This window comes from Haliotis rubra, unplaced genomic scaffold, assembly GCF_003918875.1.
Source record: "Haliotis rubra isolate DU_JTF1 unplaced genomic scaffold, ASM391887v1 Scf60, whole genome shotgun sequence".
NCBI lineage: Eukaryota > Metazoa > Mollusca > Gastropoda > Lepetellida > Haliotidae > Haliotis > Haliotis rubra.
In genome coordinates, this window is record NW_025767302.1 from 1,553,139 (window position 1) to 1,566,741 (window position 13,603).

Consider the following 13,603-nt stretch of genomic DNA (forward strand, 5'->3'; position numbering starts at 1 on the left):
TTCATTTCTAATTGTCAAATTATCTTAATTATGTGAACTTAAATACATTCATTTAATATAACGTCAACACATTTAATTAAAGAGTTAGTTTATTTAATGTTCAGATAGTACCGAAATATAGACATAAAGGTTACAAGTCAGACAGATCGGTCGTAATTAATTAAATCCAGATGTTACATAATAGAGACTACTGTCGATTACCGGAGGACAAATATGGTTACCAAAATCTATGATACCTAAGTAGAATGTTTTTGATATAATAGACGGAAGTGAAGTATTTGATTTATCTACGCAGATGCAAATATCATTTAAGTAAAGAGTTATCTTCGTAAAAGTAAAGCATCTTCTTCGAAGACAAAAGGTCCATCTACATAGATGAAAGTATCTTCTACGTAGGATGCTCGCGTCCACTATTGCACCAATACGCTTCCACATATGTTTGAAACTGTAAGTACGGCAATACACCAATACACCAATTGGTCCCGTGATAATTGAGAATCAGTGTAAAATGTTTGTAGAATTATAGCCATTTTCAATTGTCGCTGAAATGAAAAATATTATACACTCGATAATGTCTAGGCAGTGCATTTTAGCTCGTACCAAGTCGGTTGTCGGAGGCATGTGTCGAGATGTAAAAGCGTTTGCTCGCCGGTCCGGGTTCGATGTGCAAAGCAGTTTCTGCTAATTACGCTGTGATATTGCTACAGTCAAAGACGCATAGCTTTGGCTGGATGACCAGTGGGAGGTCAAATCTAAAGAGACCTTACTTTCATATAGCTGTATGGCCACGGGTCGCTGCGTACAATAAATCACTAATGTGTTAAGACGACAAGAGATTGTATATGCCACATTAAAATCATTTTAATTAACATTATTTACTCAGACGTAAAAGCCCATTCACTCAGTCACTCTTAACAAACGAAGTTTATGGATTAATTCGCACTATTTCCGACCTGTCATCCCCAATAATGAATGTAGGACCTGAAATGTGCTTCTGTGTGAACGTCTCGCATCATGTAATCTTGAATACCACGTAGGGCCATTGACCGAACGATTACCAATAACTGACAGCGGTACCGCTCCCAGAGACTCGTGTAATGGCGTTATATTGAATACGTAGATGTACACCTTTGACTCAGCGCTGTTCCACCCTTGTTTGCAAAGTGCTCAAGGGTAGCTATCTTTATCGTTCTTTACAATGCTATTCATTAATTGACACAGGTCCATGTGAATTCTCGATTGCAAGTGTGTTTATCCAGGAGTCTTCCAGCTAACGATGTAACTGTATTCTGTGTACTGTGAACCAATTATTGAGCACGTCAGAAAAGTCCAAAATAACCTGATATTTATATATTTGGCCTTTACGACCTTTCAAACGGAAAACATGGTCGATTGAATTGATTATACCTAATAACTGCTTGAATTTATGTAGATGATATGACTTATTTTGGGGTTTTTTTACATAGTTTACATAAATTAATGTAGGTAGTAAAGTGTGGCCGGTAAGTGTGATTATTCTGTAAATAGTTGTAACTTACCAAATGGCAACACATAGAGATGGGTTGGGATGTATTGCGCATGCATACGACTAATTGTCCACACATTGAGATCGGTGGTGGTGTATCGTACACTCAATACTCTACATGCCTTGAGATGCACGGAGACGCATTGCATTGCAATAATTCTCCACACCTTGAGATAGGATGGGATATATGGTGTACCATTCTCGCCATACCTTGAGGTGCACGGGGACGTATTGAATCCGAACAATTGTCCACACCTTGAGATGCACTCGAACGTAATATAAACCTCCAAATGTAAACACCTTCAGATGGGCTGGGATATATTTTATACCACAAATGTAAACACCTTCAGATGGGCTGGGATATATTTTATACCACTAGTTCTGCACATCTTCAGATGCACGGGGACGTGTTGAATCCCAATAATTGTCCGCACCTTGAGATAGGATGGGATATATGGTTACCGTTACTCGACATACCGTGAGGTGCACGAGGACGTGTTGAATCCCAATAATTGTCCACACCTTGAGATTGGTTGGGAAGCATTGTATACCACCATTTTTCCAACCCTGTGACTGACGGGAACCAATGTACATCACTAATAGTCCCTATGGACTGGGTAAGGACTACTGAGGGGTTAGGGACCAATCAGTGATTGTCTACACATTGAGACGAGTTGGTGCGTATTTTATACCACTTACTGTTAACACTTTGAACTGTGCCGGGACGTGTTGCATATCACTAACAGTCCACACATTAATATTCCCTGCGGAGGTATTGCAAATAACAAACAGTCCACACATTTAGTTGAGTGCATAGGTTTTGCATTTTACTAACAGGTCACACATTGAGATGGATGGTGGGGTTTTGCATTTCACAAAGACGTTTACAACCTATGATGAAACGGCATGGAGCTTGGAAGCCTGGGCCTAGATTTTCGAAGCTCTCTTAGCGCTAAGATAGTCGTAAGTTAATGTTAATGTATGGCCCTTACGACTATCTTAGCGCTAAGAAAGCTTCGAAAATCTAGGCCCAGGAGCATATGCATGACGGTAAATGGGTTCAGTCTGTTTCAACAGGTTTAACAACCATGCACTTGCTATTTGTAACTAATGTTCTGGCTCTCTGATGGAAGTCTGTAAACATTAGTTATATCTGATTGAATGTCATTGTATTTAATAAGCGAATAAGCGTCGTTTATTCTGAGGCCGTTGATTTTTTTCGAGATGCTTAACCCCAACTATACTTGCCGATCTTGCTGAACTAAGACCTTGCGTATTGAAACCGGAAGTTCGATTTTGATTAGCAAAATCAAAACGCGGGACTGTTTAGATATATCGATTATCTTACTTTGACACATGAAACAATAAGTGTGTACAATTAATGACAGCCTCCGTGGTCAAGCGGTCTAGCGGGCAAAGAAGCGTCCCTACGAGCTGAAGGTTTGTGGTTTGTCCCCCTACCACCTCACACCAAGAGACGTTAAAATCGGTACTTGTTGTTACCCTCTCTGTAAGCAAGGACAGGCCATCTTGGGGTCAGTTTAGTGACTCTAACTTCACTGAGGTGTGGTATCACTGCACTGTGGAACAGTCATTAGTCCTGACTAGTACAAGAAGCCAGAGAAAACCAATGTTAAGTAATTAATTCCCTTCAAGAACATGACGTCATGTACATGTAATATGGACGTCGAACCTCATACGACAGTGTATGTTGTAGATTAACGTCTTCTGACAATTATATTTTCACTATTGTACATATATTTAATCATAGTTTATCTCTGATTACTTTTAAGACATAGGAAAGGAATAAATACGGGTGCTATCACAGCCTTAACTGAGCAAAGCCATCGTCTAGAACTGTTTCCTTTCGCCTTGATACAGGCATACTCGGATGTAGACATATTACCTGTGTAAAATACACTCATTACACTTCTATTATTGTCTATACATAAGTGAGGTTCTCTGATATAATCATTAACTGAACCTAAATGGAATCGACACGTTCTCTGACAGCTACATTGCAGACTATAGTGACAAGAGATGGACACATCCATCAAAGTCATTGCGCGCTGACTCTGTTGTATGGCGGCCGCAGTTGCATCTCCATACAAGTTATAATTACATAACAATACCGTCGTGACATATCGTCAGTCACGAGTTACATCAAGGCAATGTACAACTCTTCCAGTAAGGTATCACTCAAAGTCAAAACATAGGAGGGCGATTACTATAAAGGTCAAGCATCTTCACTGGTCAGTACACAGCAACACTGACAGTTAACTGCTTGACTGTAATCGTTCCTTTTATTTCTATTAAGGGTATAATCAAATTCCCAAACACGTATCTAAAGCTTGAACAGCACGAAATGTCCTTGATAATTCAACCAGCAAAGTTAAAATTATTTAGCTTAATATGTTAGATATATATGCTCAACCATAAGAAATCGATACAATGTAAATGAAAACAGACCATTCATATTTTGCGCATATGAAACACTTATAACATATAAAACGTCAACGCCCGGTAGTAATCAATCTATAGTGTCCTCTGAAACCGATTCCGTTAGCCGTAAAAGGCAAATGATGGTAATAGTATGGTATAGATGACCCAGAGTGTCTCATATCTCAATCTCGAACAATCTCATTTAAATCAAATCTTTGTGCTTGCTAGTGCACCACAAAGCTGGGACACCACAATACAGACCGTCAAAACGACCTTTCGCGAACTTTGGAAGTCGACTGTAGCCAGTCATGAAGTTGTTTTCTCTCAGGTCCGGCTTTTGTTTTGCCGAAATGAAGCGCTTTGTTGGAAACAGTGCCAACTGTTATCACATCTGTGCAATTTTGGTGTACTTCTCACGACAGCTTAATGACATTGTGCACAAATGTTAAAAAGGGGAAAGGTGATATTTGGTCGCTTTCTTGGAAACTGTGCCAGTTGTGAGTGCTGTTGGTAAGGTTATAACAAAAGAAAAGACTGGTTGAGAAGGTTGACAAGGTTGACATTCTCTACACTGACCAATACAAAATATTACAAGAGGTTTCTTCTGCCCTCACCACTCATCAACGTTGTTCGACAAATATATAAACAGGATATTAAATACATCCACGTTGTGATCTTGACTATTCGCATCGTCTATCAGTCAGACCAGAAAATGTGTGAGAACGTTGTGAAGAGTTCCTGTTTTGGTAAACTGACACACGAAAGATTTCCAATTTTAATCTCCATTCACATTTTATGTATATAATAGGAAAATTCGAAAATGTTTAGATTCTCTGACACATCTTGGATTGCGATGCATAATTACAATGTTTCGTGCTCTTCTTTGTCGAATTAAGCCCGCATGAAATCTACACAAACGTCACTAAATTCTGTTTTCGTCCATATTAGGTAAACACCCCAATCAATGTCTATTTTACCTTTACATTAGATTAACCATCATCTAGTTACCTTTGCCCACAGATGAAAGCACAACACAATTGCCATAATAATGAAAACTGCAAGACATTCGGTCGATTTCTGACATTTTTAGGTATTCGCCTGCTGCAGATCTGGGTTTCTACTAAACTATTCTTTCCAATCGATTCAACTGGGACTGAAGTAGCCTGTTTCTTTTTATGCTGTGCGGCATATGTTTCTTGTTACACAGTCACAAGGAGGCAGGGAGCAGTTACACGGTGGGCTTACAGGGCTTACGGCAAAGGTCCAAACCTTGCAGGGTTTAATGTTCGACTTAATTACAGCATTTCATAGAAATACAAATGTCCATACATGTGAAATTTTACGGGAATACACTTGTCATCATACTGCTGAATGCGACTGTATGGACAGCATGTAACGACCTGCTTTGCTTCTATAGCTATGGAAGCGGAGGTTAAACGAGAGCATATGTGTGGAGTTACCGACGATTTAGGGGGTCTATCACCCATCTTGACGCCAAATAGCTTACCTTACTGCCAGCGGCAACAATGCTAGTCCACTTCCGAGGATTTATCTTGTCTTGTTTGTCAATGATGTTTGGGTAGATCAGCTTGGCTGGTGGCCAGGCTAGGGACTGATCTGCTTCCATTGATGCTGAGCATCCCATGGTACATTGTCCCGGATCTTTTCATTGCAGGTGAGTTGTCACCCCTCTACACCGGGGAGACACCTGCCTTTCAAATTTCAGAAGTAATATGCACATGCGGTATTAATGACGGCTTGTAGTTGGCTCTCGGAGCGCGAACGGGGTGGTAATGTTGCCTCTCATAATTTCATCCCATCAGTAAGTTTCCTTTGACGTCCACAGAGTGCACCATCTTGAAAAGAAAATAGAGATACTTAAACCAATGTTGAGAAACGAGAATACATGTCCTCACGCTTCAAGTATTAGTGTAAACCACACAGTACTACTATTACTACTGCTGTTGCTGTTGCTACTACTACTACTACTACTACTACTGCTGCTGCTGCTGCTGTTACTACTACTACTACTTTGCCTGCGAAAGCATGTCATGGTACCCCACTTGTGTAGAGTGAGTGTGAAGTTGGCAGCAAATGGGGCCAATCTTGGCAACAAGGACGTAAAGGAGAAAGACTTGCGCCAAACTGTGTCCTTGAACATGATCGTTTTGGAGGGGGTGGTGTCATGATCAGACCACAGACCATCAGAGGCTGCAGACCATCCAACAGCTGTTCCTGAGAAATGCGTGTCTTTCAATGCCCCAAAGACTGCGAGCATGTCTTGCAGCGCACGGTGGACACACACGATATTGACTGCAAGTGACCCCCTCCTTTGTGTGATGTCGTTGTTGCGTCACTGATGTTGTTGTTGACTGGAGATTTTCAAATGAAATTATTCACAGATGTTCACTTAAAACATATCTGCCAGTTAGGTTTATATATGTTGAAATTAGTGTGAGTAAAGAAAGTATGAATGTCAAATTGCATTTTTAATGGCTTTCAGTATAGTTAGGTCCGTAGCTGGAGCGTCGTTGAATTAAGTTGTAGAACCCAATCACTGGTTTGCCTGGTCCAGATCTGTCAATTCACAGGCCACCGTGTTAAAGCTACATTCTTGTTAAATGCGGTGATAAGCAAAAATCAAAGTTAACAAAACAACTTTGGTTCAAAGAATCACCGAACAATGATTGGCATTTCTCTATGACAAGAATATACTGAACACATTACCGTATGTTTCACATTTTCTTTGCAAACAACAGGAACCCAGTAGGGCAATCCACCTACATACGTAAACATGATAGAAACAAGAGACTTTGTAATGACAATAAGAAACATTTTCATAAAATGTCAATGAAATTTTTATATTGACACCGATATTGAACTGACAGCCAACACTCTCTAACATCGGATTTGGAGAAGATTCCGAAAACATAATATGGCACCATATTTCAATTCCCATTTCAACCTGATAACCTGTTTTGTTTGTCTGTTTGTTTAATGTCGCAATCCGCTATTTTCCAGCTATATGACAGCGATCTGTTTGATTTGCATTTAGAAGTTGGTGACTAATAAGAAAGTAAGATTGTTTACGGATAACAACTTCTTTTTATTATATATTATTATTATTACCACCGTGCCTTGTTGTTGTTGTTAATCCTCTTGATTCATACCTACATGTTGTTATTACTGAATCCCTGTTCATGTATATAAGTCTGTTCTGTGCTGTAGTACTTCACTCTTGCTTGACAACGGTATAAGAATCCATACCGAAACGTCGCATCATATATAATAAAAGAAGTTGTTATCCATAAACAATCTTACTTTCTTATATGACAGTTGTCTGTAAATAATCGACCAAACAATCCAGTGATTGGCATCATGAACATCTACGCAGTTGGGATGCGATGACATACCGCAACCAAGTCAGTGAGTACCGGCTTATGCAGTTCTCATATGTGTTTAACGTTGATAAAACACAGAGGCATGGGTATAGCGCAAGCATCAAGTCAGCGAGACTAACCACCCGATCTCATCAAAGCATGGGTTGCTGAAGACTAATTCCAGCAAGTATCTTCACTGATCTCAATATGTGTAATGTTTACAGCATTTTAACTTCATTAGTGTCACACTAAAAGCAAGCTCAGCGTGACTTCAGTGTACAACCATAATATTACATGACCCAGTTATTTTTCAATGGGTTGAGGGACGAAATCCTAGTAAATTTTATTTACGTTGAGTCAAATTATAGTGTATTCCTTGCTGGTCTCAACCATTTGCTTCCTCGTCTTTCGAAGTTAAATGTATTATTCATTCCAACAGCAACCAGATAGTGCCTGTTGTCTTTCATATTTGTCAACGTATCCATATTGTATTGAGAGAAAAGCACGCACACCTATCAAAGGGCTCTGGAGGCTGATGACTAACATCCGACATCAATAAGAAGGTTTCATTAAGCAATATATATGAAGGTAACCTACCTTTCCTGAAAGTGGTAACAGTGGTAACTATGAAGTCCCCTGAAAACGAGTCCTCAAGATTCCACTGTGTGGTATACCTGTCGTCTGCTCATATGCCGTCTGCTCTGCACGATGCTCGTGCCACGCGCTGTTGGTCGGATATTGATTCTGGCTGCTACGTCATCTGGATTTTGCCGATACTTTAGCTGTTGGAATTAACAGGGAAATTGCTGCTACTGTCAATCAACGCCTTCGGTTTACGAGGTGAAACGTAGAACCCGAAGCTTATGTGAAATGGTTGCTATGGTTCGCTCGTCACTGGGTAAAATCGGCCAAACATTGTGCACATGTTGACATAAGAACATTCAACGTTAGATTTGATTAAGCCTAAACCATCGTATCCCTCGGGCCACCATCATGTTTGGCCCTGACAGGCAATTAATCATTACTACCCTTTAAATTTTATTGGCGTTCTTTTGTAATTCCATAATTTCGAAACCAAAAGGTTTTCTTGTTCGTCAGATTTCTTTCTTTTTGTGTAATTTATACTGCTGATTCAATACCAAACAGATAAACATTAGTGTATTGTAAATACAGTAGGTTATTTTATATACATGCACATACCACTTTCTATTGAACGTTATGTTTCATCAACATCCCGGCCCCTTGCCTATAGTAAACAGGTTACTCTGATAGCCATACAAATAAATGCAATGAGTGGTAATATGATGATTTAACTGTCAAGAACTTCGTTCTGTTTGCAAGGCACACGTGTGTACACATGTGCATACAGATCGTTGCGTTATAGTTACACACTTTTGATAATCTGTTACCAGAGCAATGCAATCGAACACTACACACCAAGGAACGGACAACACCGGACGATCAGAAGCATACTGGATATTAACGTGACAAAAGTGAAGGTGTAAGAACGATTCCTTAGCTCACACCCTACTCAAGGCAATTAACATCATATAGCTTACTTAATGTGTAAATCAGGAGTATCAGCCTAATGGTTATGGCGTTAGTTCTTCATGTCAGGATCGATTTATCGCATAGGTACATTGTGAAAAGCAGAGTAATGTTGACCACGGCCTTTATATTGGTGGAATATTCATACACGATGCTTCGAACCACGCTCACGTAACACCTTGTTGCTTACTATACTTTATATATATATATTATACATTTTCATTTGAACTCCAGAGTGGATATATACATTTTATCATTTCTCAAATTTCCATCGTAGCTTATCGACAGGTATTCCGCTCGCTGGGGCGTGTCAGTTATGTATGGGTTTGAATCCAAGGTGCACATGGTTTAAGCTCTATGTTATTGGCGGCACTGTGTTAGTGAGGTTCACAAAAGAAGTAACAATTGAATCGCTTCGTCATTTATTTGCAATCTTCTCTCTTTCATTTTTGTTTTGGACCAGGATTGGACCATGTGCACTTAGCCACCTCCACCTGAGGATTTACGGTATTTATTTGTTTTCTCTGTTTCAAAACATCTCGATCTCTTTGTACACCAGGAGTATCATGATGCACGTGTTATCACTACATAAACTGTTTTATGCTCATATGCAAGTGTTTGACAATCGAAATTTCCAGTCAATTAATCTTCCTAGTAGGCACTTCCTTAAGGCACATAATTCAGGGGCTCGTGGCACGCAATTTATCGTTTACGATAACCGGATCATTACCCAACAGCCATCGTAAAGATGTATTCATGAAAGTACAAATTTAAACATTTGTATGGGGCAATCATTACAGAATGCAGCAACCATTACACTTCTTTCTTCACACTCTAGGATTTCGATCTGAACTTTGGGTCTTCAGCAACCCCTGCTTGACGTAAGAGGCAATTAATGGGATCAGGTGGTCAGACTCGATTGACACATGTGATCTCATCCCAACTATGTAGATCGATGCTCGTGCTATTGAACACTGCAGTGTCTGGTCCAGACTCGATTATTTACAGACCGCCGCGGCCATATAGCTGGGAGTTAAACAGCAAACAAACACAAATCCTCGGGGACCTGGGTTAGAAAAGGCACCACACATTCTACTGCTCGTGGTGAGGAAGATTCGGTGGCTTGGCGGAATGTGCGTCATTTTGTTCTCATCGCATGAAATATGTTTTGACAATGGTCACCTTTTCGCAAACACTTCATCATAACTAATGCTATGTTGATTCATAAACACATGATCATGACATAGTTAGAATTGTTCGGCTTTAGATAGAGATTGCCTTTTGATGTGGAAATGATTTTGTCGCATTTATTTTTTTGTCTGGACAAGACTCAAGTAAAAGCAATCTGCAATGCTGAAAGTGGAATATTGCTTACTAGTGCGAAGTCTACAAACAAATAGACTGCACGATAAATAATTTCACAATTTTACAGTCCTTTAGATTTCTTCAGAGTAAACATGGGAATCATTTCGACTTTCCTCTCAGTTTTTTGGTAAATGAGGGTAAATGCATTCTCTGGTTAAGAGTATTGCTGAGTTGCTATAGGCAACAAACAAACACCTTCCTTTATAATGGAATTGGGTGAGTTGCGACTGTGTTTGCGACGGGTAGAGCTTGAAATGCTTGCCCTTTACCTTTACATGGGTTACTTTACATCATCTGTCATCATTGATACTTGGTGGTCCATTCATGTGAATTTGTCTCGCAGCATAGAGCTTCAAGATTGTTGATACAGCGTTACGCAATACTCACACACTCATATGATCGTCATCACTGTATGGGTTTTCCGCCCCATGGAACCTGATTCGGCAGTTAATCGAGACTGATCATCTCCTGGCGTTGACGTTTTGAATGAACCTAAATGGTCTGTTTGGCCACACACTATTGAATAGTCTATTGAGTAAAGTAGTAGTTATGTAAGACTTTCGGTGGATTGTTTACTATGAAAGGTGGATCATATACCCATGCCAATAATGGTTGTCACCCCCTTCAATTTTATATAAAAACATGTACAACAATATCATGTATGAGTAGTTCACCAAAATAGATCTCCAAAGATGTGAGGTGAGGTGACAGTGGGTTTAACGTCGTGCTTGAGAATATTTCGCACATATGACGAATCTCCAAAGAGGCAAAAGTCTTGGACCTTGAGGCTTTCCATCAACGATAAATTAGCACGCTAAGAATGTTCGGGTGGTGATAAACAAGTCCCTCATTTCCACAAAGAATGTGTAGTCACGGTGAAAGTAGATCAGCATGTCAAAAAGTAGAATGTTCATTCTTTGCTTGGTTGACCACTTAAATCAGATTTTGATGTGTGTCAGCGTCGTCGTCGAGTTGGAGCTAATGCTGATTGATACGGTGTGGAATACAGTTCCTGTGGGCGTCCTCGGGCAACTGGCTGTTACTGGGTATTGTCCAGGTATCGACCAAACAAAGCCACTATCGTCAACTGACTACCGAAATGTCGTACGTGAGAACAATCAATACGCACAGTGAACGTTTTCATTTGTTAAGAGCATTTACATTGATCAGCATGTAAGTCGTTCACACTACAGTTTGAAAGGACAATAAAGGCCTAAGTTGATTTGATTTATTTACAAAGAGTTGATTAGAGTGGTGTCGTACATGTATTGAACACCGGGGTGAAACGGTTTGAAGAATCGATTTGGCAAACATGAACTTGCTAACGTTATCGTTTACCTTTCTGTCTACTGAATACCACAGGTGGTTATAAAATTGCCTCATTAAAGTAAACATAATGTTTATACAGTGTGGTTATAAATGGGGTTGCGGGTGCACAACTAATACATGTTTGTAGACACTTTAACATGAATCGGTACCACTATATTGGATTTTTCTTCACAATGACAAGGGTTACAAACAACCAGTAACTGAACATCCTGGACCCACCTCTGACCCTCATTGTTACCAGTGAAAGGCGGGCGAGGAAGTAGTTTGGCAGCACCAATGAAAGGAATGACACCTCTTGACAACTGTTACATACAAGTGTACTTTAGTCTAAAACCTTTAATGCAATATCGTTCCCACTGCAGATAATGCAGTTCCGTTGTTCAGAGAATTGGAGTTTGGAGAATTGGAATAATAACACGTTAAGTCTCTACCTTGAAATCTCCTGATCTGGGTATGATTCGATAGAATGAAGCGGTAAAGGTCTAACTTCTTCGAGTGGCATTTTTAGAAGTTGGAAATTCAAAGGAGGACAAACTTTATGGTCTTCTTTATTTAGGTGATGCGACGTTTCGATGCAGATTCTTGTATGGTTGTCAATTTAGCCCCTTAACAGTCCTTATCCCGTAAAGGTCTGTTAAGGGGCCGAATTGGGGACGGCATACGCCAAAAACTATTTTCGGTATCACGATACCTCGTTCTGCTTATATTAACTGTATTGTATTCTGAGTTAACAAGAAGACAAAGTCTTCAATATACCCTGCAAAAGGTAAAATACTTTTCATGAATATGTCAACTAGTTATGACTATGTTAACTGTTCTTCACATTGATCTAACGAAAATATGTATTTAAACTATTCATATACTGGCATGATTGTATCAACAACAGAGTCTGAGTGTTTCCACGGTTTGATGTACCTCAGTAATGTTGACACTGGAAATAGAGTGGTATTGTTGATTTAAGTTATTAGGTTCTTGAATACCCACAAAGTGGAAGGAGAGTATTGAAAGGTTTTTAACTTCAGTCGAAGTCAAAGCTGTTCCCATGGAAACGCACAATATATATGTTATTCAGTAATCCAAAACTACCAAAGGTACCGGTTCACCGCCAGACCTATCTATGTGCCAAGTTTGATGAAGAAACATTGAACGCTTTTAAAGTTCTGCTCCGGAAAAGAACACTACCACCAATTTCAGTCGAAGTCAAAGTTATTGCCACCAGTTTACAACCAGACCTATCTATGTGCAAAGTTTGCTGAAAAAATATTGAACTGTTTTCATGTTCTGCTCCGGTAAAGACGGATTTGCATGGGCGGAGGGCGGAGTCCAAAATAATAACCCCCGCAAAACGCGTTGCGGGGGATAAAAAGAACAACGATCAACTCTGATGAAACCCAAGAGTATGGATACGGTACTGAAATCTTAACGATCAGCGGATCCTGGCGAACTCTTCACTAAGAATTCCGGCGTGGTCGACGCAAAGTATCAGACCCGCAGAAAAATTCAGTTATTTCATCGTAACTTCATCTTGAACGTATGACATATGCATGTGTTAACTTCTTTAACGACCTTCGGCATGAAATGTTCGATATTTGACGTGATTCTTAAATGTCTGTTGTCAGGCATTACATTTGATAAACATATATGGATTACTTGCTTGATAACGGTGTTAGTAGCTACACCGAAACATCGCTCATATCAACAATAAAAAGTTGTATATCCATAGAACTCTCTTCGTTGTTCATGTATGGATTAGGTGTACTTGCGAACCGACCAGGGAGGGATTTTACGGCGTGATTTTCAGGTCCTTCAACACGTTAATTCATTGGTTCGTTGGTTGGTTGGTTGGTTAGTTGGTTATCGCAATATCCCAGCTATATGGCGGCGGTGTGTACATAATCGAGTCTGGACCAGACAATCCAGTGATCGCCAAAAGAGCATCAATCTACACCATTGGGACACGATGACATGTGTCAACTAAGTCAGCGAGCCTGTCCACCTGATCCCGTTAATCGTT

The 13,603-nt window shown here is 39.9% G+C and overlaps 1 pseudogene; it reads right to left on the bottom strand.

Moving 5' to 3' along the window:
• The window catches only part of LOC124255449, a 34,549-nt pseudogene extending 26,486 nt beyond the window's left edge, over nt 1–8,063 (bottom strand).
• Between the last annotated feature and the right edge of the window lie 5,540 nt (nt 8,064–13,603).